The 27,031-nt window shown below is 40.9% G+C and overlaps 2 long non-coding RNA genes across 3 annotated transcripts in view; one reads left to right on the forward strand and one right to left on the reverse strand.

Annotated features, from left to right (window-relative positions):
* The first annotated feature begins 4,249 nt into the window (after nucleotides 1–4,249).
* Nucleotides 4,250–26,518, forward strand: LOC134486360 (uncharacterized). The gene is made up of 2 exons (XR_010065186.1): nucleotides 4,250–4,467; nucleotides 26,249–26,518. It is a non-coding gene; the product is annotated as an uncharacterized LOC134486360 (long non-coding RNA).
* LOC108350372 (uncharacterized) overlaps nucleotides 5,004–27,031 on the reverse strand; it is a 59,202-nt gene continuing 37,174 nt past the window's right edge. Inside the window, exons 3-5 of one of the 2 annotated variants that reach the window (XR_010065185.1) lie at nucleotides 19,740–19,814; nucleotides 8,625–8,717; nucleotides 5,004–7,748 (exon numbers count right to left, since the gene is read on the reverse strand). This is a non-coding gene — a long non-coding RNA (uncharacterized LOC108350372). Of the gene's footprint in view, nucleotides 7,749–8,624; nucleotides 12,796–19,739; nucleotides 19,815–27,031 lie in introns of both variants that reach the window. The other variant, XR_010065184.1, reaches the window with a different exon arrangement.

Below are 27,031 nucleotides of genomic sequence, written 5' to 3' on the forward strand. Positions count from 1 at the left end.
GGAATAACAAAAAACTGAGGATAGCAAAAAATACTCTCAACAATAAAAGGACTTCTGGGGGAATCATCATCCCTGAACTCAAGCTATATTACAGAGAAATAGTGATAAAAACTGTATGGTATTGGTTCGGAGACAGGCAGGTAGATCAGTGGAATAGAATTGAAGACCCAGAAATGAACGTACACACCTATGGTCACTTGGTCTTCGACAAAGGATCTAAAACCATCCAGTGGGAAAAAAAAGACAGCATTTTCAAATGGTGCAGGTTCAATTGGAGATAAGCATATCGAAGAATGCAAATTAATCCATTCTTATCACCTTGTGCAAAGCTCAAGTCCAAGTAGATCAAGGACCTCCACATAAAGCTAGATACACTCAAACTAATAGAAGAGAAAGAGAAGTGCCTCAAACATACAAGCACCAATGGCTTATGCTCTAAAGTCAAGAATCAACAAATAGGACCTCATAAAATTATAAAGCTTCTGTAAGTAAAGAGCACTGTCAATAGGACAAAATGGCAACCATCCCCCAATATCCCAACCTCCCCTTTTTAGTCCAATAAACGGTTCTTTTTCTTATATTAATAAACTATAAACAATAATATTAATCATGAAAACAATAGATAAGAATTATATTCATAACGCCAAGTCCCTTAATATAAAGTACTCTATTATTTATCCTATCTTTCTTGAGTTCTAAGTTCTGTACTTAAATCAAATTCTATTATAACTTGAATTTATAAGCCTAAGAATATCCTCTTAGAACTTGAAAATTTTCTTAAATCCTAAACAACTTAAGCTTAATTGTGAGACTATTACTATCTACTCTTCGATACCATCAGAGTCCTGAGAAGGAAATATCACCTGAGTATGCAGAAAGTGCAGGCAAACAGCTTCCAAAACTATAGAAATGACAAAGACAGCGGACTGCCTAGACAGTCACCCAAAATTTCCCTGAGTCATTACAGCATCATCTTTATCCTTCTGATCCAAATCATTTGGCAGATTTTTTTGTGAAACAATAATTATTATATATTATAATTTACATGGATGATAACCTGAGAATTTGAATTTGAAACCACCATTTTCACCACTAATCCTAAAAAATGTTAGCATATGTGTATATGTGTGAAATATATATATATATATTTCCTAAGAAACATTAAATAATCATAGCCATTGTGATTGAAAAATTTAATAACATGTTAATTGTTAAAATGAATCATACCAGCACAATTCTAATTATGTGCATAGAGAGAGAACAATCTATGTTCCTATAAATTTGTTTGCATATATATATGTCAAGTATCTCTCTACATAGGCACAAATACAAGTATGGCTACAGATGAAAACACAGACTTAAATGCAGACAGAAAGACCCTAACTGGAAACTGCAAAGAAAGTCATTAAAATGTGTAGGAGTCTAGGTGTTTTCCAGTCTGTCGTGTCATGTGCTAAGTTTCCAACAATGAACCTATATTGCTTTTGATAATCAGAAAAAATTAAATTGTTCCTTTGATTCGACCAGTTTTTTTTCCAGTAAGATTTATTTATTTATTTTTATTTTTTTCTTCAGCATCCATTGGATATATTTCTTTATTTACATTTCAAATGTTATTTCTTTTCCCAGTCTCCTGTCCATAAGCCCCCATCCCCTCCCCATCCCCCACAAGTGTGTTCCCCCCCATCCACCCCCTCCCCCGACATTCCCCTGTACTGGGAGGTCCAATCTTGGCAGGACTAAGGGCTTCCCCTTCCACTGGTGCCCCAACAAGGCCAGTTTTACATTTTACATATAAAGGCTTAGCTTGGATTTGGGCTCATGTAGCTTTCTTTGTACTGGAGTTCTATTCTACTCGTTGTACTATTTACTCTGAGACCTTGGGATTATTTTTAATCCCTTTAGATTAATGTTTGTTTTATGTGAAATAGTCATAATATGACCTCAAAGGGAGGTGAAGATTAGATAAGAAAATATACTTATCATGCTATCTAGAGATAGTATGTTCTCAATGAATGAAAGCTGTTTTAATAGTATTTCCAATGACTTTGCCTCTCCCCCAATTCCTGTTCCTCACCACAATGCTGCCTCCAATACACACATCTAGCCTTCAGAGACTGGCCTGGTTAGGGTTCTTGAAAACTTGACATAAGCTAGAGTTACCTGGGAAAAAGAATGAGAGCTGAGAAAATGCCTCCATCTGTTTGCCTGTAGGCAAGCCTCTAAGGCAGCATTGTATTGATTTGTGACTGGTGTGGAAGGGCCCAACACGCTGGGAGTGGAGGCATTTCTGAGCAGGTGGTCATGGGTGGTATAAGAAAGCAAGCTGAACAAGTCATTAAATAGTTTTCCTCCACAGCCTCTGCCTGATTTCCTGCCTTATGTTCCTGCCTGACTTCCCTTCCTGATGTTCCTTTAAGCTTCCCTTTAAGCTGTAAGATTAAATAAACCCTTTCCTCCAAGACTGCTTTTGGTCAAGGTCTTTATCGCAGCACTAGAAGACACCTAAGACAGAAACTGTTTTTATAATATTAAATGGCCACCGAAAATGTCACACTTCCTACCAAGCACTTCATTTCCTCCTGATTATGAGAACTCAATCCTAAAGTTCAAAAACTACTTAAAACTACATAGTTAATACAACTAAGTCCCAGATGCTTCCGTGTCACTTCATTCCGGCCCCAAGTCACTTCCTCCTACAGCTGAAGAGCTAAGCCACCACTACTTATAAACCCAGCTTCTGTGGAATTTCACAACCCCCACATTTCCATACTCTGAAAGATTAATTTGATGTGTTGTAATTTGGCTTCCATGCTGAAAATGCTGTCTCTCTCTCTCATCTTTATTTAGTTTTTAGAACCTTGTTTACTCTTCACACAATTCTAGGCATATGTTGACTTAAACAGTTTCTCTCCAAAATTACATGTCCAACCAATAATCTACTACCAAAAAGGAATGTAGTACATACAATGACAATTTAACAGCCAGAAATTATATAGCTAAAAGAACTGGATGAACACACATCGCTTAACTTGGACAAGTGAAGACTAGGACCTAGTGGTCCAAGACTTTTTGATATATAGAGCGAGAGTTCACCCTCGTACTCCATGAAAGGAAGCAGAATCAATCACGGAGTCTGTGTGTGTGAGGGGGTGCCTTAAATTGTAGGAGACATACAAAATTTCCATCAACAAAAGCAAAACAAGATTCACATGTTATGCTTCTAAAATATTAACATTACACAAGTAGGAAAGTTATAGGTTCTACTTAATCTTAAAGTTGTAGGTTTTGCAGGAGGAAATGAAAAGGAAATTTGAAAATGGGCTTTATGAGCAACTAACTTGACTCACTTGATATCGTGGAATATAATTACTGAATTGTTTTACTTTAATTCTTTGATGATTTGGTACAAAAGATAACCTACATAGGAGAAACATTTTTGTATTTCAGAGATGTTTCTTTTTGAGGTCGATATGAGCAAAGAGGAATAACAAGCTAGTCTAGGCAGTAAGGGCTCCTTGCAAGTCACTTATTGTATAATTCAATAGATATTTATGGAGAACTTACTCTCTAGCATACTCTATACTAGAGACAGGAATACTGCAGCCAACAAGGTCTTCAACTTGAAGTTGAAGGATGACCGTATGACTTGCATATTTTAAATGTTGGGGATTAGTTCTAATGCTTTGAATTAATCTGGCCCACAAAATTGGGGACTCTACATGTCTAAACGCTGAAGGTCCTTGACCCCAATTGGTCTGTAAAGAGCCAATGGCCAAGGACTGGGCACATAGACTGAGGCAGGACCTTTGGATTTGGGGGCTAGGGGGACGTGTGGAATTGGAAGGAAGGAAAGAGAATTGCCAAGGTTCAGAGGGAGACAGATCAGATTTAGAGCTGCAGAAGGACAATCATCCGAAATGTAGGTGAGAAAGCATGCAGGCCCCCGAAAGGGCCACCCAGAAGCATCTTGGATAGCTAAGACTAGGAAGCCGCCCAGGAGAAGCCAGGGTAACAAAGATAAAATATAGTATTAGAAGGTGTTAAGCCAGGACTGCAGGAGGGAAGTAAGTGCTAGTTGCGGGAAGAATTAGGAATACCCACTCTTTGATGTAGCTAAAACACTTTAAAATTAACTGGAGTGCGTGCGTGCGTGCGTGCGTGCGTGCGTGCGTGCGTGCGTGCGTGCGTGCGTGCGTGCGTGCGTGCGTGCGTGCGTGCGTGCGTGCGTGCGTGCGTGCGTCTCGTATTCATTGGGGAATTCAGATAGTTCCTGGGTGAGTGTGTGCGTGCAACAATGTAGTGCTACATTTAAACACACAGCCCTAGATCTCAAAGGATAGCATGTCCTGTTCACAATATAGATTACTCCAAGTACATTGACCAAAACCTCTCTGTGCCTCAAGCCCTGAAAGCAAGCAGATGAATAGGTGGAAGAGTCGAAGAGTAGAAGAAGTAGAAGGGAAGGTAGGTGGACTGATGGATACATTTGTCACTATTTGTGAACTCCTTCTTTCCAAATTCATCTGCTCACTGACATCTTTTGTAAGCCCCAAATCAACACTTGCGGCGCTTTAACAGTTATTCATGGATGTGCACAGAGCAGAGGAATGTGAGTCATCCGACACACAGGTCCTCAGCTGAGTTCAAACAAGGTGATGCTCTACTTTTCTTCTTCTACCTCTCATATTATAAATAAGTGTCCTTTGCAGCTATTTAGTGGCACATTTTGTGGCTTTATTGCTGATTGCATGCTTTAAATGACCCCCAAGGGTAGTACTGAGATGCTGTCTGGTATTTCTAAGAGTAAGGAAGGCTGTTATATGTCTTTTGGAGAAATATGTATGTTATAAAAGCTATGTGCAGATGTGAGCTATGATGTTATTGGTTATGGATTTAGTGTTAATAAACCAACATTATATTTTAAATGCTTCTTTAAACAGAAGCTCACAGGAAACTGTACTGCTCAGCTGATGAAAACCGGTATCACCAGTGTGTTTTACATAAAACTCTGTGAATTTTGCTACTAACTTAACTGGTTAATTAAACTACTAGTAGTTTAGTAGTCACTAAAAGTTGAACTTCTTTTCTCAGTAGCAACCAGAGGTCCAGACAGAAGATCATTCTTGGAGTACCTTGCATTAACCTGTTGGAAGCTAGGAGGTTTCAAACTGTGGGGGTTTCAGCTCCAGTTAGACAACATATGAAAGGGAACTTAGACCAGGCGGGGGGTGGGGGGACAGAAAAGACTACACCCTTCCCTACCAGGGTGCTATCCTATGAGTAGTTCCTAGGGACAATTTACTTGATGGGTTTTAAACAAAGAGGGATGGATCTCAGGTTACACTGTGACTAAGACTTAGCCATTTACTACTTCTAGCAAATACATGAATGGCTACATAAAGGAAGTGATAGGAAAACAAGAGCCTGATTTGTAATATGGGAGGTATTTCTTTAAGATCTTATCTGGGCCTACCTGCTTGAGCCTTGTGGGTATGGTGTAGAATTAGAAAAGATGTCAAAGGCACTCGGGCCCCATTCTCATAATGACAAAGTTAAACTTGTAGTTAAATATGGCTGTTAAGGCAATGTCTAGTTATAAGCATTCTCTCCCTCAGGGCTCACAGGGTCCTAACTCTGTATTTTCTCTGACAGCAATGTTTCCATATTCACAAAGCCATCATTTCTTGCAACTGTATAGGATGCAGTTGCCCTCAAAAATGAGAATTATCACTAGATAGATCGGTTCAAGAAGTGTAGGAGATTTCTCATTCAGTAGAGTAGCACCACATGGTTTTTACTTTGTGGTAGAACGTCTTCTATCCAGACAAAAATCAGTTTTACCTTGAATTGCTCTGGTTGGACCAGATTCATCCAGAGCACTTTGCTTCCTGACAGAGCATTTGGAAAATCTAGGCTGACTTAGAGATCACTGTGTGCCAGCCGTTGGCCTTTCTTGTCAGCCCCCATCCGAAAGGAATATTTTCCCAGGCTTCTATTTGATTTCAACACTCAATTATTTTCTTCAGCCTCACCCACATGCTAGTACACGTCCAATAAAGTGTTGGATTTTTTTTTTCCTTTTTAGCTGTAAACACAGTATGAATTCAACTCCCACATAAGCAGTATCTGTGGCAAAATCATGTAGCACCCACATATTTGTTTAATGAAACAAGGCCCAAATGGAAGAGTTACAATCTCATTTAAAGTTTAGCTGCCTGGGGACAATTCTGATAGTGTTTAGAGGTGGATAATTGTGGGAAGCAGAAGAAACGAAAGATAAATATTGGCAGTGGCTGAAAGGAAGCAAAAAGGCTGTGTTCAGATCCATGAGCAACACCAATAAGTGGTTGGATGTAAACCACTGGAGATTTCAAGAGCATTTGATGTCTAGGTATATATTCTCCTCAAGTGCCTGGAGCCTTCTGACTTCCACCAGCACAATTATAAGACAAAGTAAGCAGGATGTTATTACAAAGTATTCAGCAGTGGCTGTGCATCTATAAACTTTAACTAGAAGTCTTACTGTCTGCCTTCAGAGACTAAGGACTTCTAGGTAGAGAAAGGAAGATCTCAAAATGTTGCTCTCCATAGCGAGATAAGGAATGCCACAAGAGAAAAACAAGGCAACAATGGAGCTCTGAGAGCCATCCAGCATCCCAAGTCAGAAACATTAATGAGACTCTCTGAGGAGGTTTTTTTTTTTTTTTAATTTTTTTTAAATTAAATGACAACACACATGAGGAGGTCAAAAGACAACATTAAGGAGTCCACTCTCCTTTTCCTCCAAGTGAACCCCAGAAATAGAACTCAAGTTGTCAGGCTTGGAAGCTTTACATGCTGAACCATCTTTCTGGCAAAAGAGCCAACGATTTATAGGAAAACAAAAGAACTACAGGGACTATGGGAACTAAGCAGAGAGATCCTAGTTTAGCTTTGATTTTTTTAAGATTAAAATAAATAGAAATTATTTATCGGCAGCTTGATGTTTTTTGTTACCGGATGACTTCCTGTAACATTTTTTCTAACATATAAGAAACATTTCAAGATACTTATTCTCATTCAAAGGGTCTAAAATGCTCAAAGTGTCTTTGCAAGGATCTAGTGATTTTTCAGAAGCATCTGATGATCAGGTTTAGCTCTGTCTAAAATTGAGTCACTTCCATTATTCTGGGTCCCATTGCATCAGCTCTTTCGGGAGTAACATTGCTGTTTGCCTCCCACCAGGGCCCTTAAGTGTTTTCTCGGGTTCTCATGTTCAATGACTAGGAATGGTGCTGCAGGAAAGTCATCCTTTAAAGGACTACAGAGTCAGAGGCTGGGACTAAAGCTGGAAAGGGCAAATGACTAGGAGAAAAGAGCTCAACCGAGATGCAAATGCTCGCAAGTCATCATCAGGGACATTGGCCATGGGCACTGATGTAAAGTTGGCTGAACTGTAAGCTCTGAACTGAGCAAGCATGTTCTTGTCTGTTCCTGGAAATTGGAAATGTGGGTCAAGCCATCATCCCAGGCTCCCTGGTAACTAGAGTGCCGTCACATTGTCAGCTCTTCGCTCATCAGGTTGCTGAACTTGGCTCACCACCCAGGACTTGGCTCAAGCTGGCAGAGGTATAGAATAGCATCGCAGTGGCAGGTGGCATGGCTCTGGCAAGAAGATCCACTTCCTCGGGCATCACGAACAGAAGAGCGGTGAAGAAAAAAGGGCTGGCCGTACCTGCACTCCAAGCTGAAGCCTTTGGGAGTTCCTTGGTGGCAATTTGGTGGTCCAGTTGTGCCAACGGAGAAAAGTAATTGAGTACAGCAATGGATTAGAATTAGTCAGAGAATGGAACGAGGAAAAAACGACAGTCCAAAAAGTTCTCTAATGTAAAACTATAGTATCTCTCTATCTAGTAGAATAGTGTGAAACGTGTTACTTTGACCCATGAGCTGGATCCATACAATTTAATGTCACCCCCACAGCAGATAGTGTCAGGCAGTCGTTGGGGACAAAGTGGGAGCCTAGGTCCTCCTGGGTGGAACCAGTGTGCAATAAAGCGACTCTTACTTTCCCTGAACTGACGCAAGCAGCTCTTTCTCTTCTTGTCTTAAAGTGTTGTGACTTCTCCCTATGCAGCAAGCTTCTGTGTCCTGTCGTCCTTTATACTCAGATCAAGTCTGATCTATCAGTACAAAGTCCTTCTTACCAATACTACAGCATCTCCTCTTTGCTTCTAGAAACCTCATCTTGCCAACTGTAACCCTGCACTGTGGCCTTTCAGATTGACTCACTCGGAAAGCACTATCCCTCCCTTCCTTGTCAGAGAGGCTGCTCTGACACTCACCTGCATCTTTAAACATATTCCCAGGGATGACGTTAAGTTCTGATTCTCTTCCTGCTTCGACTTCCCAAGATTTGGAATTACAGACATGAGGGGCCACGGACAATTTTTGTGGGGAAAGGCTAGAACCTAGACTTTTGTACACCATAGCTGAGCACAAGCTGAGCTGACTACCCAGCCCTTCTTTCTTTCTAACTAAAAATCTATTCATCAGCAAAATGTTATCTACTACTCAAACAGGTTCAAATTGCATCGACACGTCAGTGAGTTTTCAACATACATATCCAAAATGAGTCTTACCTAGTTTCAGCTGTCATCTTGACACAGTGAGGGAGTCAATTGACAGGCTCTCTTAGTTGGGGGATTGTCCAGATTGGATTAGCCTGTGGTCACCTGCATGGGGGAATCATCTTGTTTGTTGATTGATGTGGGAAAAGGCCTTGTCTACTAGGAGTGCTTTACTGCTAGCAAGAGGGAGCAAGTCAGTAAACAGCCATCCTTCACGGGGTTTGCTCAGTTCCTGTTTGTGTTGCTGTCTGGAAGTTCCCAGGAAGTGTAAGCCAAATAAACCCTTCACTTCTCCTCATTGCCTTTGGTCGTGATGTTTACAACATCAACAGAAATCAAACTAGATTGTTTTGTATCCAGATGATTAGTTAACAGTCCTTCTCTAACTTCTCAAAATAGTTCAACTATGTAATTTTTAGAATTAAAATTTGATAACTCTCTCCAATTTGCTCCAAATCTAGCTCTCCCCAATTCTGTAAATGGAATCCATTCCACCCAGACAATTTCACAAACCCCGAATCCAGGCATTAAACTCCTTTTAAACTCTCCCATTTATCTTCTTATCCAAGCAATCACCAAGTCCAGTCTATTTTACCAACAAAATATATCTGAGATATAGCAACTCTCCTTGCCTTTGGTTTTTCCCCCTGGAGTTTAAGCTACCTATCATGATTTTAATTTTCATTAATTTCCATTAAAACAGCAGACTCCACTATCCATTATTTCTTCTTCCTCCTCCAGTAGATTTTTCTCACATCTGGAATGTTCTTTGCTATTTAAAAAATATTCTGTGATTGTTTTTATTCACAAGCTTACAGTGGCTTAGTTGTATAAGTCTACATTATCCAGAGAAGTATCCGTCTGTCTGTCTATCCATAGATCTATCATCTATCTATATGTGTGTACATCTGTTTGTCTGTCTGTCTACAGTTCTAAACAGTAGTACAGATCTGGCATGATCAAGTTCCCATCACTGCCCTTCCAGAACATCCAAGGCTTCAGCCATGGCTGCTTTTCTATCCTTTCCTTGCTATGTTTCTTTTCCACAAAGCCCTCACATTTGTTCTGCTAGGTCCTTTATGCAATCAACTCTCCAGATCATTTACTGACCTTCAAGTTGTTTTAGTTCCCTTCTCAGGGAAGTCTTGCCAACTTCTAAAACTATTAGCAGTCTTGATGAATGTGCTTGACTTAGGAGAGGAAGTTACTGGTTTCCACAGGAAGAGGAGAGAGCCACATGCCTTCAGAACACAGAAAGCAATATGCAAACAAAGGGCGTATCATGGTGGAACAGTGCAGCTCAGTTAATCTGGAATACGGGTTTAGAGAACAAGAGCTCAGAATATGAGCTCAGATCTGATTAGGGTTCCAAGCTCTGCCACGTAGAGTTGTAGCTATTCAACTTAATCTCTGCATTTTCTGTTTATCTTCATATTGTCCATAAACGTAAAGGCTCTGCTAATCCTTAATGCTTCAAATGTGGTGTGCGTACGGTTTGAAGAATGACAACTATGTGCTTTTGTACATTTTAGAAAGAGGAATGAGGCCTACTGTTTCCTATCACTGAGCTGCGCTCTGGTCCCTCTGTCCAGAGGAATAAACAAGAACCATTTTGCATTTGATTTTATGGTTCAGCTTGCCGCAGACATCAAATAACGAGGCTGAAAGAGAGGATCCATGGACGGCAAAAGAATGTCCAGAGCTATGAATAATATCACTGCAAAATCTCAAGGAAAGTAAAATAATAAACAGATCTCGTACCACTGCTGGCTCAGACCTACTGGTTAAATTGCTGCATCACAGGGACTCTGTGTTCACCCCGTTCACTAGAATCACATGCACTGGCAGTGAGAGAGCACAGTCTTCGCATTGCTGCCTGAGGAGAAACAGCAAAAAACAAAACAAAACAAACGAAGAAACAATTCAGATCCCCACAGTGTGTAAAGTCTGCTTCACTTTCCTGTTAACATGGCACACATTTTTCCTAAAGCAAAAAGTAAAAAGAAAAGAAAAGCAAAAGACAAAACAAAATTGTTCCAAGTTTCATCCTGTCAGAAAGTCGAATACTTAATTTTTTATTGATTATTTTAACTACGGCTTATATGTCAGTATAATTTTTTTTCCTTTTCAGAGGAATCAAGTCAAACGCATGTACGCTGAAGTAGACATTAGATAAATTGGAAAATAAGTATAAACTTATATCACAGCCCGTGAAATAAAGCTAAAGTTTCAATATACTATCTTCCACAAGACATAGCAGCCCACTGACATACTATCAGGAAACAAAGTTGAGCAAAACTTAGCCATTTTTCTAAAGATAGTAAAATTCAACCTGTAAATTTAACCTGCACTTTGATGAGATGTAATTAAGAAGAAATAACTTTCAAATTTATTTATTTATTTACTGTTTTTATTTATTTATTGTTCTTAAACATTTCTGGCTCTTTTGCGACTTGAGGTTTTAATGTGTCTTACATTATTTACAGTCGTTAATCGCCCTCATAAATTTTGGTCATGAGATGGCATTTATAGAAGATTAAAGGAAATTTCCCACTAATCCCAAATAATTTCATCAAGGTTGGTTTCTTGAGCAAACCACCAGCAGCTATTTGGCTGGTATTTAATCTTTATCTCCACAATAAAGATTACAGAAAAAAAGTTGTAGCCAACAAGAATCTGATAAATGAATGACTTTAAGAACATGTGTGATGTCCGCTAGAACTAGAAAAGTTCTAGCTGTGTGGCCTTTTGATGACATTTGATGAAATTTTCAAGCAATTCCCAGTTGGAATTCAAGAGATGTGGTTGTGGGAGAGCAGGTATGGCCTCAGATTCTCCAGGGTATTCAGGTCAGTTACTCAAACTGCTGAGGTCCTCCATGGAGACAACCAGGGTATCTCTGTGAAGAATTCTGCCACAACTTGTCGTAGAAGTACAGCTTGGCAAGTCCCTTGTGGTACAATGATATCCCAAATAAACTAGTGCTCATGCTTCAGATACATAAATTCCCTATGCATCCTGTCTTCTTTCCTGGTTCTGGCCACAAAACAATCCTGTCTGAAAGTTTTGATTTCATTCTATCTTAGCCCAGTGTTTAGAACAAACAATATTTAAACTAAACAAAAGTCACGTGGAAAATAGCAATAAATAAGAAGGCACAAGGGCTAAAGAAAGTTAAATAAGCCATAGGGAAAGCAATTCCACTTAAAACAGGCTTATTATTGGGCCTAACTCTACCCCTACTCTGACAGACAAAGTACAGCCACCCCAGGTCCATGACCCTGAGAGGCAATCTTACAAAGGCCTTTGTGGAGCAGAATCTGCACTTTCTCACTGGTGACTGTTCAACTCTGCCTTGAACACATAAGCAAAACTGGCCAGAAAGAGCCTCTCTGTGTACCGTTTCCCGGCAGATGTGTTGCATTCCACAACTCTCCATCAGCGGCTTCAGAGGTGCTAGAATCGAGCCATTCCCTTCATTCCCCTTCTCCCACCTTTGTCCTGTCATGGAGTCAAGGTCTTGCAGAAGACAGGGTCAGAACCAGATTTAATCAAAAGCTGAGCTCATGTGTAGTTTAGAGGCCAGGGCGACACTGACAATGGGACCCACCCACATCGAGGGGTGGAAATGGTCTTTGGCCCTACTGTGTGTTTTCCTTTTCACATCTAATACCATCTGCCAAGCCAAATAGTTGGACAGAGTGCCTCCCGCACCCGGGTTTTGTTAGTTTATTTATGTAAAATGTCACCGATACTACGTGAGTGTCACAAAGCTGCAGAGCCAAGGAGGGAGAGCAGCAGCAGCCTGCAGCACGATGGAGTTTCGCAGAAGTCACTTCTCCTTGTACGGTGGTCCAGCCACGAGCTCTCTGCTTCTCCATGTTTCCCAGCCATTTTGGCGGCGTGTCATCTTTCCAGCCTTGAAAGTTGCATATGGTGAGGATCTCACTGTATAAACTGACAGCAGAGCTGGTCCAAGTTCTCCCCCATAGAAAGGGACTGGTGGTGGGATCCCCTTGTGTCAGAAAAGCAGGAAGAATTTGTATTGCAAATAGCAGAATTTCCATAAGGAAAAAAAAAGGCTCCAAGGTACTCATCCTAAGCAGAATTTCCAACCTGTTTTGTTTTTTTTTTTTCCACCAAGGTCTTTTTGTCTAGTTTATGATGCTCTCTCATGTTCATACTGCCAAAAGTACAAAATAAAACACGGACATTTAAAGGAGACAACTTATACTTAACCACTAATATCAAAATATCTTACAGACAAACTGGTAAAATAGTATTATATTTTTCCAAGGCATTAAATAATGAGATCTAACTGGAGCCGGAAGACTGTCACAGTTTCCCTTCACAGTGCTAAACACAGACCAACTTCATGAGATAGGAAATGACTGTCTGCAAAAAGATCTTGTATCAGGGACTGACACGAGCCAAAGTACCACAAACACTACAGTTAGCTCCTTGGAGTTATAGCCAAAGGAAACGCAGGCTCTCTGAATTCTACTCATGGAGCTCAAGTGAAGCACCTTTGGCCTGAAGCATCTCAGGACTTCACACTGCCCATCAACCCCGCCCAGCGAGTTCTTCCCACAGACACTTGAGAATTCTGGTTTATTCTAGGGGCATTATCTTGCAGGGCTAGGTTACCTAAGAGACAGTAGCGATCAGATTACCCCACTAAGCCAACAGCTAATACATTCTCATTAGCTCAATTAGCACATAAGCATTGTTTCCCAGAGTGAGATCATGGCACTAGAAAATAGTGAACTATTCACATATATTCCACAGCATGTTTTAGAGTCCAGGTCTGCCTGTCTCTGAGGCTGCCTGTGCAAGCCGGGTCACAGATGAGATTAAAGGGTGAAACACTGGCTAAATAAGTACAGAGACCTTCGTTTACAGCAGAAAACTTAATCTGCTATACAGCACATGTGAGCCAGCCACTTCCTGCTCCCATTTTACAGAGAGTCAGGCAAAAATCACAAAAACTCCATTTAGTTCATAAAATTGGCTCTGCTTTCTACTGTGCTTGCTAACATTCCTATCACATTTTCTTACTCCTTTTCTGTAGGTAGTAAATGCACTCTCAAATAAACATAGCTCTTTAAGTCACACCCCTTTTTAATTACTGGGTATCTGCTTTTACTCCTCAACTAAATTGTAAGTTATGGGGTAGGCAGAGTGTACACCTTTCTTGCTAAGGCAGTAAGCACATTGCTTTGCACATTGATGGAATTGTTATAAGTACTTGCCCACTGTCCAAAAGTAATAAGAAATGCATTTAAAAGAGGAAGCTAAATACATTAACTTCTTTGCTGAACACTCTTAGTTTTTTGAGTTCTGCTTCAAAAAAAAAAATAAACAACAAATATGTAAGACTCACTAGAGTGAATTAGTGTGCCAAGAGTTTGGGCAGTAGTGTAGTGGTTCCTAAGAATGAGCAACTGATTTAGAAGCTCTCTGTCTCTGTCTGTCTCTGTCTCTCTATCTCTGTCTCCCCCCTTCTCTTTCTGTGTGTGTGTGTGTGTGTGTGTGTGTGTGTGTGTGGATTGCCAAGTGTGTACGTGAAGAGCTGAGAAGCACATAAGGTGTCCTGTTCTATCTCCCCCGATCTTATTATCCCTTGGGGCATGGTCTCTTAATGAACCTGGAACTCACTGTTTTTGCTGAATCTGAATAAACATTAAACTCCAGTGACCCACCTGTGTTGGAGACTGGTTCTAATGCTTTGATTCAATCTGGAGTCTGTGTGCCCAAATGCTAAAGGTCCTTGTCCCCAGTTGGTTTTTGATTGATCAAAATGGCTGGACACAGGGCAGGACACTTAGAATTGTGGGAGTGAGGAGGTAGAGAGAACAAGAGAGTATCGCCCTGACTGGGGATAGAAGGATGGGACACAGAAGCGGCAGGAAATAAAGCCAACCACCCATGTGAGACTTCAGGTAAGTGTTCACTGGCCAGTTCCCCAATTGGCCAGTGTAGGAGGAGAAGGTTTAAGAATGCCCAGCCTTTGAGGCAGTCAAGGCATTTTAAAAAATAAGCTAATGTATGTGTGTGTCCTTCATTTGTGGATCCAAAGATAGCTCCTGGGCAGGTGCGCATGTGCAATCCACTGGCAGCACAAAATGGTGTAGCAAAAACCCCTGCGACACTCCTATCTCTGCCCACCCCATTTCTACAGAGTTATGGGGGAATATACCAGCTTTTTCTGGAGGCTGCAATCCAAACTCTGGTATTCATGTTTTCACAGCAAGATTGCTGACCTATGAGCCATGTCTCTGGCCCTTAGAAGGCTGTTTAGAGAAAGTGTGGTGGGATGGACCTCCCCTGTCTGTTTCCTCACTCACTTATGTTTTCACTGATGCTGACTCAGTGGTTAACTAAGAAGACAACCCGACTTGGGTTCTTGAAGGAATCAAAACCTGGGAATAACAATACTCCATAGACCTCTCCTTTCTTCCATTGCTGCCCAACTCAGACCTCAAACCAAAGCAATTTCCAACTGTCCATAGCACATTTCCAACCATTCATTCAAATAACATTCTTCTCCAACTCATATTTCAGCCAAATGAATATTATTAATGATGAATGTCAGTCAATAACAGATAAATGAATGATAAACCAAATGCCCAAAACTAGAGGTGTGTTGATGAAATTTTATTATAGCACTATAGAAACTGTATAAAGGATTTTTAATAATATGTTATATTAATGCTATACTATGTATAAAAACTGAAAACAGGTTCTATATGCAGTGTGATCTCCACATGTGAGCATGTGTGCTTGCGCGCGTGCACGCGCACACACACACACACACACCCACACACACACAGAAGTAGAAATGAATAACCTATCAAAATAAAAACCACGATTACAGTTATGAGTGAAATGAAAATCATTGAAACCATGGAAATTTATTTTCATAAATGTATAGTGAGAATTTACAACAGATATACACTCTGAAACTCACCATTTCCCTCTTAAATAAAACAGAATTTTAAAAAACACAAAATCGATTATATAAACTATAATCCTGGTTCATCAGTCTTAAGTGCCCTGCAATGCCAACTCTGCTCTACTAAACTAGTTTCCAGGGGGCTGGGAGTGTGGCTCAGTGGTAGAGCTCATGCCGAGCATCCCCAGAGATTCTGGGTTTGTTCCTCAGCACCAAGGGAGGGAACTTTTTCTCCAAGCTGCTGCCTCTCCCCTTGCATCTTTCCCTCTTCTCTCCTGCAGATGGTACCTTGCATTCTGGGATGTTGCTCCCAACCGCTCCAGCCTCCAAACTTTTGCTCAGACTGTTGTTTCTTCCCAGCGCTAGAAGAAGGCCAGATGGCAACTACCCGGTGATGCTCAAAAATAAAAGGAAATGGGGCAAACTGTGTTTACTAGGGCTCCGTTCAGAAACAGCACTGTAGGTGCTAGGGAGGAATAATTTAATAAAGCCACTTAGTAGTGGGGAGGAGTGCCAGGGATTCTTGTGAATACCACAGGAGACTGTCTTCAAGGAGCACAGCAGGCTCAGGTAACTACAGAGCTTTTATCCTGCTAAATAGGGCATGCAAGCTTGGGACCAGAGCTGCATGACTCACTCAGGGAAATAGAGAAGAGGATTATGTGGGGCTTATTCTCTCCAGTAAACAAATGTTGAACAAATATTTAAGAGCATCATAAACCTGGTCAGTTACACACCTTTGTCCTGAAGCCTCTAGTATAGGTCTCTCAAACATTATCATTGGCTCTGCTCGTAATAGACCACTGAACATCTTCCTTTGGTGACTCTCTGCTCTTGATCAACGTAGCACATTGTGTCAGTTGAGTCTAGTTACCATTTGCAGATTTCCATTTTCTCTTTCACTTGAGGACAAGTTTTGTTTTTAACTGCACCTGGTCCGATACTCAACACACATTAAGCAAGCGAATGGTTGAACTAATGAGAGACTAGGAAGCCCAGCTCAGTGTTAAGACGAAGTGAATAGCAAAGGTCCTTCCGATAAATTACACAATGTCTTTTTTTGGGGGGCTGTCTTGACATGAAGCACTGAGAAGAATACAGAAACATAGAGCTGACCCCACTTTGCCATGGATGTAACCTAGAGAAATCAACCCCTGTGTATCCAGGGCCTTCCTCCAAGCTCAGCTCAATGTCACTTTCTGACAGCTGGCTATGTGCGGTCCTGTCCCCTTCCTGAGAAAATGTCAGTGAAATGTTAATAATTTGAAGTTGTGTGGGAACCCCCTAAGCAACCTCACCCAGACAAGCTGCTCTTCAAGCCTGATGTCACACTGAGGTTTTAGGGCGGAGGTGGGAGTTGAACAAACTCAGAACAGTGCGCTATAAATAGAAGAAGACTGCCTCGTGCCCTCTAGTAACAATAACCATCCCTGAGTTATTTAGCCATCACCTGCTATATTTCACACTGCTCATATTTCCCAACTCATTTGCAAGAGTCAGGCCTCTGCCATGAGTCACTCTCCATCACTAACTCAACCCATTCTTTCTGCCTTAAGCTCCAAACTCATCAGAAAAACACAAGTTCCCCAGAAAGCCATCTGACAAGCGGGTAAATCGGATCACCTTGCCTTTCCAGCCTCTAGGATGTAACTACCCAATTGGCGGCTCCCTATCTAGAGCCATGTCAGCTCCTTGCTCAATCTCTCTCCCTCCTTTTAACAAGGCCCACATATGTCCCTTCCTATACCTTCTTTGGTCATAATTTCATGGGTTGGAGTGCTGGCTAGCCACGAGGACTAGAACTTTCTTCTGTTTGTTTAGATCATCTCTTCTCTCCTTTACACAAAATACTTCACATGATATTCACTTACAATACTACAATACATAGGTGTGGTGTGATTTATTTTCTACTTTTGACTTTCCTACTAAAAATCCTGTTTTGAAAGCAACTTAAAACAGGACCAATTTAAAAAAAAACTCAGAAATGACAGTTGTTATGCATTAAGTTTCATGCTTCTTTTCAGCTAATAAATCATACATTTTAAGTCTATTCTAATGGGTCACTCTAACTTCCACAGTGCTGGGGAAATTATTCAAATGACATTCTCTTAAGAGGATAATAGTCTCTATTTTCAGTCCTGCTGAAGTGTAGATTCTGTTAGACAAAAATCTTGCTTCACCAAAGTCTAACCTGTGTTGGACCTAGTTATGTATTGGGATGTTTAGAGCTCCACACAGAAACCTATGGACCATCTGTTAGTTCCCCACCACAGTAAAACACTGTCAGATCTGGAACAATTCATAGTTCAGTCACTCCTTTGGTTAAATGCACAGGGTTTCCCAGAGGCTACCCAAGAGAAATTTAAATATTCCCTCCCTATCCTAGATACAGTGAGCACTGGGATATATCCTGCCTCCTGACTTAATGCATCCTCTTTTGAACAATTCAAATATCTTTTAAAAAATGTTTTAACCTTAACTGTGGGACTGTGAAAGGCCCCCTGGTTCCCAATTGATGAGGTTTGAAACCCCAGTTATCCTGAAAGGGATGGTAGGCATTTCGCCTGACTCCCAGGAAACCAGATCTGTCACTAGACAGCAGCCCTCCATAGATTTGTGGCTATCAGTCACATAAAGGCAATGCCCCAAGCCCCTCCACATGTAGAGGACATGATCATAGATCATGTATGCTCAAAATAGATCTCCACTATAACGAGGTACCCAAAAGCCTGAAGGCTTAGCCAATCACCTTTCCTTTCCAGAGACTCCTCCCTGCAAAAGGTATTTAATCTCAGACCCACTCTGAGAAGTGGGGTACTGTTTTACTTATTCACTTTCTGCCATGACAATAAATGTCTTAAAACCATGGACTGCCTGTGGTGGAGGGGACGTGGGACCCCACCAGTAATCCTACACTTAACAAGTACTAGTGAAGCAGTCATCAAGCATCTATCACTTAGAACTTACAGCTCAGCATTTTGTCCTTTTCATTTGATAAAAGAAATTAAATATTAGATAAAGTTGAAGTCCCTCCTTGTTGTATAGATAGTCTCTTTATCCAGAGGAGAGCTCGTGAAAGCTATTTCCTCCTCAAAAATCCCCTATATTTAGTTTGAATACTAAGAATTTTCTGATATCTGGTTTCCTGTTTACCTAGAGTTAAATTTCATGTAGTTCAACATAACTCACATGTTTTGTTCTGTGAAAGGTGTTGTCTTTGTTAGGGTTTTAATCACTGAGAAGAGATACCATGACCAAGGCAACTCTTATAAAGGACATTTAATTGGGGCTGGCTTATAGGTTCAGATGCTCAGTCCATTATCATCAAGGCAGGAGCATGGCAGTGGAGGAGAATCTGAGAGTTCTATGCCTTGGTTTGACTGCATCCAAGAGAAGACTGTCTCTTTCACACTGGGTGGAGCTTCAAAGCCCGCCCCCTACAACAAGGCCACGCCTCCTAAGAGTGCCATTTGCATTGAGTCAAGCATATTCAAACCACTACAGGTGTCATGCTCTAATTATCTACTGTCCAGGGTTGAGTTTGTTTTTTGATTTCAAAGTAGTCTAGCAATGGGCATCCTTGTCCATTCAAATTGGAGCATTCATTCTGAGGAACTGAGAAGATGGACAATTACTGGACAATGAAATGCACCTTTGATAAGGTTAGAGGACACCAGTTAGCTGGTACCAACAAAGACACCTGAAGTTCTACTAACAGTAAGTGAGAGCTCTTGTTTGCATCCACTCTAACCAATCGAGATACTCTGCTTTCTGAACTTTCTCACTGTAAGGGGCAAGACACTGTTAATATGATTACACCATTAGGGCTATGGTAGGTATAGTTTTCAGACATTAATTCTTCCCCTTCCACCAAAGTCTAACTCTGCCCACCTACTGCCTTAACCTTTGTCCTCTGTTTCTCTTTTGGGTTTATTGGGTAAAGCTTAAGTGCATGTCAGTCTTATCTATTAATATTTACTACATTGGAAACTCTAATTAAAAACATTTAAATATCTATTATGTAAAAATAATAAGCTGCTTATGCATTAACATAACTAAAGTATTTCACTAGAAATGACAAAATAAAAATGCAGAAGAAGACTGGCATCGTTTTGCATCTTTGCAAATTACATAGATGTATGACTTCATGAGAAACAGTTGGGTTCTCATACCTGTTTCTGCAGCCAATCTGTTCTGAAACATTCTGAAGTATGTGAAGAAAATTCAGCCTCACATAGATTTTTGTCCTTGGGAAAGAAAAGAGAATTTTAATAGCATTTGCAAACTACTGGAAATTATTTGACACTATCAAACTCGGCAGACAGCAGTATCTTAAAGGCTAGCTGCAGTATAGAATCAGAATTCACGTCAACACAAAGTCTATCTGTTGTTTCATTAAAGTCTGTTGATGCATTTCACACTTTCATGGATCTTTGACTCAGATGATTTTGAGGAAGCTCTGACTGGCAATTTAGAGAGTATTCATTTGTGGGGTTGTGGGGTTGCTGGGATTGTTAAATATTGGCAGAACGAGCTTTATATAATACCAGAAAGCTGCATTCAGAGTATGAGAGTCCTTATGACCTGGGAACTTTTTAAGTTCATGGTGGCAAATACAGGGTTTCCAAAATTGGACTCCTTACCTAAGAGAGTGAATGTTATCATTGGTGACAAATGTTCTCTCTTCTCCTTCATTTTGTTGTTAATTTTTGAGAAAATGTCTACCAAATACTTAAAATTGTATAACCATAGTCTGTCAGTCACTCACTCAATTTAAAATGCCATCTTATGAAAAAAAGCAACTTGCAATTCAAACAGCTGCACTTCCTCCAATTCAAACTTGTCTTTCTCAGAGCAATCGCACTTGCGATGCAGAGGAACAATCTAGGGATCCTTTGCATGTTATCACATGGGATGTTGGAGAGCCATGTTTCCTAGCTTGGAAAATTCATAAAATTAATAACTTCATCAAGACAGTGTTTGTTTCTGGAGAGTATAGAAGTATATATTTGACTCTCCTTGGTCAGATAACCCATCTGTAGAAAGGAAACTGAGTAATGTACTCTGTGCCTACTGTGTATATTAGTTTAATGCTGCTGGTGTTCATGTTACCAGAAACTTAGTGCCTTGAAACAAAATAAATTAATTGCCTCAAAATGCCAGACATCAGAAGTCCAAGATGAATTTTTTGCTGTTGTTTAAACTTGAGATGTTAAGGGTTATGGGGAAAATTCACTTCCTTGACCTTCCTAGACAGTGTCCACTTTCCTGGTCGTGCAGTCCCTTTTTCCTCTCTTAAAGCTACACTTACTTTACTGACCTTCTCCTTCCAGCTTGTGAACCCTTGTGATTGCACTTGGACTCATACACAAAGCAGGGAAGTCCTTTTCTTCTTTTCTTTTATTGAGTATTTTCTTTATTTACATTTCAAATGTTGTCTTCTTTCCCGGTTTCCCTTCTGGAAACCCCCTATCCCATCCTCCCCTCCCCCTGCTTCTATGAGGGTGCCCCCCCTCCCACTCACCCACCGACTGGCTCCCATCTCCCTTCCCTGGCATTCCACTACACTGGGACCAAGGGTTTCCTCTTCCATTTGATGCCTGACAATGCCATCCTCTGCTACATAAGTGGCTGGAGCTAAGGGTCCCTCCATGTGTACTCTTTGGTTGGTAGTTTAGTCCCTGGGAGCTCTGGGGGGTCTGTTTTATTGATATTATTGTTCTTCCTATGGGGTGGCAAACCTCTTCAGCTCCTTCAGTCCTTTATCTCCTACACTGGGGACCCCATTCTCAGTCCAATGGTTGGTTGCGAGCATCAGACTCTGTATTCTAAAGTGGGCAAACCAGCACTCTGAATCTCCCCTACAGCTCCATGCTGCCTTTTCATATAAGATAACACATTCACAGATACCAAGGATTGGAGAATGAACAGCTTTGAGGAACCATTACCCAATATCCCCTGGAAGAGGCTGCTTTGTGGTTCTCAATTAGGGGAAAGGGAAGGCAGCTCGAAAGGAGAAAATGGACATCAAAAAAAACTATCACTATTTTTGAAGCTTTATGAGCATTCATGATATTGTGCTGTGTTTTACATTTAAGGGTATGCATAGGAGGTCAGTTAGCTCTCTGGGCAGAGGAAGAGACTGTCATGTAACGTATGAACATAAAGCAAGCTGGTAAGGGGCTCATCAACACATAGAACGCTTTATTCATCTTTCTTTGCCTGAGCCTAAAGCATCGTTCTTACAAATAGTAGCAAATGTTTGTTTAGTACAGCATAATAGCTAGAAAGAGAGCAACAATGTGAATGACAATAGATTTCGTACTCACATACATTCTAGAAGGCAAAAATGAGGATTCAGTTTAAGACAATACATAAAAATAAGTGCATGGAAATAGAAGAAAAACGTGTAAATCAAGAGCATATATCATATTATTTTATTTCAAGGGGCTATCAAAAATAGAAAAAAATGAAGTAAGCTTTCTGTTTCTCTTCTAATTTTAACACAGGAAAAAAAATGCATCCTTTCCTCTCCTCAAAAAAAAAAATGCAAAATATCAGCAATGTAAGTAGCAAGGCAATAACTTTAAATTCAGAGAGTAAATTTTTATAGTTACATTAAATTACAGCCCCCCGATGCTTCAGTAATGGGAGTGCTGACAGACCCTGAAACACAGCAGCTGTATCCAGAGTCCTCCACCCTACTCTTTCTCATTCTCTTACCTGCACCCTTTATAGTTCTGCAAGAAGTAACTGGGCTATCTTTTAGCCAGCTTTTGATTTCCAACTCAAAGAAAAGTCTACCTCAAATCAGAAAAACTCATAAAAATATTTTGTCTTTTGCCAAAAGTCACGGTGTCTTTTATTGACATGTCTGTCCTGGAATGTGCTATATAAAATCACCTACTTCGTTCAGCAACAGACACTTCCAATTAGGGATTTCGAAGGACAAAATCAGAAGCAATTACTGCCAGTTCTTTATATCTGCATCCTTTGTTAGCCTTGGAAGAGGCTCTGAAGAACAGCAATGCTGTGGGGGCCCTGGATGGGGAGGAATCCTGGGATACACTGCTGGGAGAGTTGTCAGCACTTCCTCAGGGAGAATGGTGTGACTGCTGTGGCCCCCAGGACCACTCTCTGGGTTTCCATCCTGCTGAAATCTTTGGAAGGATTGTAAGCAAAGTGACTGGACTGTCTTCTTGGAAATTCATTTTATGAACACAATGAACAATTCTTGCTGATCTTAGAAAGGATGAATATCCTCACAGGTTATCCCTTGCCCAGCAAGACTGCAGCTGTCTTTGGTTCTGCTGACTGCAGTTGTTGGGGTTGTGCACAGAAGAGAACTAACTCTTGGGGGACAGTGCGTCATATGGAATTAGAGAAGCAAACAGGCAGGCTTTTCTACTATTCCCATCCCCCTCCCTCATCTTGAGACTATTAGGAAAAATGCAGGATATACCCCCTTTGCTATGATCTTACTCCTTCCAGCAGCCCTTCCCAAGGTACCCTCAGGATAGATAGGTCTATCCTCGCCAACAGTATTCTCCACACTTCTCCCACCAGTAATTGTCTCCACTCAAACCACACCTTTCCCTATCTCATGCCCTCCATTCTACAGACCTCTGTAAAATTTAACAGATTCTTCCTAATGAAAAGAAAACTAACCTTAATAACAGAGAAATTTAATATGATCAAGAAATGTTTGAGGAGTTGAAGAGAGTAGTGGACTTGGTATCTGTGGACGATACCAAAGGGAGCGAAGGTTCCTTTGTGGTGGGACTGGATTAAGAAGCATCTGGGAGACTCACAGAGGACATGTGGGGTGTGTCTGTGAGAGCATTGCTCAAGAAGACTAATGAAGAGCGAAGACCTGCTCTAAATGAACATGGTAGCCTCCCATCATCTGGGAACCCAGATGGAGTAATGAGGAAGATTGAGAGGACAGCCAGCACAGCCTCACCCTCTCCTTACTGACCCTCAGGCTGTGATTTGCTCTACCCACTCCCACCCCCTGTGATTTCCCCCACCATGACCAACTAAAACCTCCAAAGCCAAGAGTAAAATAACCCTTTCTTCCTTTAAGTTGGTTTTCTTGTATGACTTGAGTATATAGACAGAGTATAACTAGCAAAGCATCCTCCAGGTCAAAGCAAATAGATACTAAATGTCTAGGGCAGGCTATGTGATTTTTCCCTTCGTGTATTACCCATTGCTGCTAGTAGGGCCCAGATGAGGATGTTGAGGCGTCAGAGAACTGGTGCTCTTACAGTTTTTACAGTGTTTACAATATGATAGATAAGACATGGAGAGAAATGCAACGGGAGGCACAAGAAAGGAAGACAGATGCAGCACCAGTCCCCAGTGTATCAACAGACCATTGCAGGGTGTGGTGTCTACGTTGTGATCATCACTCCTCCTAAGAAACAGAATCAACGTATACTTCTGGTCAGTGACAAGATACGTATGTAGCCACAATTATGCTGTTTTCAGCGGGGCACACTACTCTTGTGACAGCCTCAGCTACATTTAACCCCTTTCTCCGATTATGATGTAATGGCATTTATAGCAAAGCGAAGAAAGAAGAAAAAACTAACCTGATAAGAGAAGAGAGCAATTATACAGATTGTAAAAATACCCCGAATGATTTTTTTCCCTTCATAGCTGTTGCTGATTTCAAAAACAAAGGAAAATCCACAACCTTAAAAAGCACTGGGTTGGATGCTGGCTTGATTCTGCCCATGAAGAACAGTGTTAAGGGGAAGGCAGTCCTTCGTGCTCTTGGAGCAGCCTAAACAGAGAAGGGCATCTGAAGATTCTTCCCCCAGTTCTGCTTATCTACACGTTGCTAGGTAAATTTTAAAATATTCATCAAAAGTGCGTTTGGATATTTACTGGCAGAGGAACAGCATCCCAGGCTCTTAGATATTTCATTGTCACCATTTCAGAAACCTCACCTGCCTGGCAGATTGCTTTGCTTCGAGTGAAAAAAAAAAGTAGTGCTATCTATTTTAAGCATCATGATCCTTAATTTCTTAATCTTCTGTTCTTGAGCTCTATAAGAAATCCATTCCGTGCTGTACATACGCATTAAGAAGCACACAAAAGTCATCCTTTCCTTTCTCCTCTAAATATTACTCTCTTTATTCTGTATTCAAAAGGCTTTTAAACCAGTTCTCTAAGCCAACTTTCTAATGCACACACCATAGAACAAGAGGATCTATTTTTTTTTCTGCTTGCAGTAACTGGTACAATGTGTGGTACAGTCATTTACCCACCCTTGTCTTAGATGGAGTCATGCATGCAACCGAAGTGTATGTCCCTCCAATATCCAAACCCCTATGGCTGTGAACTCTGGATGAATGCTACCAGGAAGTGGGCAGTGACTAAAACCTTCACGAATAGCATTAGTGCATTTATTAAAAAGTCTTCAGGAAGAATCACCACCTAGTTTACAATGTGAGCACATGGTGCAATGCCATCTATGAACAAGATGGTAGGCCCTCACCAATCAGAAAGTCTATTCACATCTTCATCTTGGAGGCTGGGTCACCTGAAGGTATAGGAAGTGAGTTCTATCATTTATAAGCAAACTAGATTATGGTGCCTGGTTTCAACTGGTGGAATGAACAAAAAAAAAAAAGTATTTTCTGATCTGTGGTAAGGCCTGTTCTAGAACAATGTGTACAGAATCCTTCCGCTTCTCACCAGGGGCCACCTAATAGTCTCTCTCACTTGCTTTCTTCAAACATTGGGGTGATTGATCTGGAGATGCATTTTAAACACCAGAGCCCTGGTCCTACCTCCTAGAAGTGGCTATTCAACAGGTTTGGAGCAGAGCTCTGTGTCTGGAGTCACACGGAGTCTCCACACAATGCAGATGAAATCAATGACTTCTTTGACAGGCACAGGGTCTGTCCTTCCTGTCTTTGTCGGTTTGCTGTAGGATTGTTGGTTGGTTTTACAATAGGCAGCTATATCTAGAGGTCAGCCAATGGTAAATAAAATTAAAAGGGGACATCAGGACATGAGCAAAGGTTTCTCTGGTCCCCTGTTTTATTGGCTATGTTCTTTCCTATGCTCAGGTTTCTTTTCTCTGCCTCACTTAAACTGTATTTACAACTCTCTGGCTGATTCTGGGAGCATCAGCTTTCAAACATTCTTCATGGAGACATGGTTCTCTGTCCCACCACCTATTTCAGCTTTGAAAATGAATCCTGGTGACTACAGACTTCAAACAATTTGGAGGAAAGATGTGTGAACCAAATTCCAGTTTGAAACTGTGCAAGGCTTTCCTCCCTCTTTCCCTCCAGCTTGATAGGAACTGGTCACTTCGGGGGACATTGAGGTTTTGACTACAGGACTATGTTATCCCCTACAGGGGATAAGATATTTACATAGTGTTGCCAATGCAAATCCAGTAGGTTGAGGTAAAAACAAATGCTTAAGGTATTTCAAAATCGTTTCCAAAGCCGAGTCCATTGTGCTGTACTTCTGTCCCTCCATCATCTTTACTGAGATGCAGAAGGTAAAGCAGAAGCAGCAAGAGCAGCTTCCCAGATAACCCAGTGCTTGGGTTTGGGGCAGGTGTGAGGCACATGAGGCTGCAGTGAAAGGGCTGGAAAGAACAGGCTAGCTGGGTGCTAATCACAGCTCCTTTACACACCCTTGTTCATTTCAGCCTCGCTGTCTTCTGAAGCACACGAGGGAGCAGAAAGGATTGGACTAAGGGGCTTTCTGCAAGTCTGACATCAAAATAAGCTTCAGACCGGAGACTTTACCAACTGCAAACGTGGTTCAGCCTCATCGGAAACTCACCTCTGCCCTGCAGAATTCTAGAAACCATTAAATGAGAACAAGTTTAATATTGATGCTTAGAAAACTAATAAATGAAAGTAAGCACCTAGAAATGATAGATGATTATAAATTTGTACAGTCATCTTAAGAATGATGGTGTTTTGCTGTCCCCTTCATTATTAATGAACAAGACGGGCACATTTAAAGCCAACGATGGTAAGTAGCAAGAAGATAAATATTTCACATTTACATTCAAGACCTTCTCTCTATAAAGAAAAACTTTATCTTATAAATATCTCATGTTATTTATTCAATTACTTCACTGTATTCTGTTCTTTCAAATTCTGTGGGGAAAAAAACTTGCCCCCGCTTTTTGTACTTGAAACTCAGGGTCATTCTTTATTTTCCACTAAATAATTATTATAAAACATTTTCCTTTTTCCCTCACAGATTTTAATACTCAAAACAGTCCACGTCTCATATTTTAGAAAAGTGATCATTTGCTCAACTCCAAAAGTGTGGGAGAGCACAGGACTTGGGCAGACAATAATACCTTTCTGCTATACCAGTTCTAATCATTCCTCATCCATATTGCTCTCCAGTTCTCAAGGAATAGTAGCCCATCACCAACAATTCAACCAGACATTCTTATTGCAATGCACCAAAC

The sequence above is a fragment of the Rattus norvegicus genome, chromosome 3 (assembly GCF_036323735.1).
Source record: "Rattus norvegicus strain BN/NHsdMcwi chromosome 3, GRCr8, whole genome shotgun sequence".
NCBI classification, from domain to species: domain Eukaryota; kingdom Metazoa; phylum Chordata; class Mammalia; order Rodentia; family Muridae; genus Rattus; species Rattus norvegicus.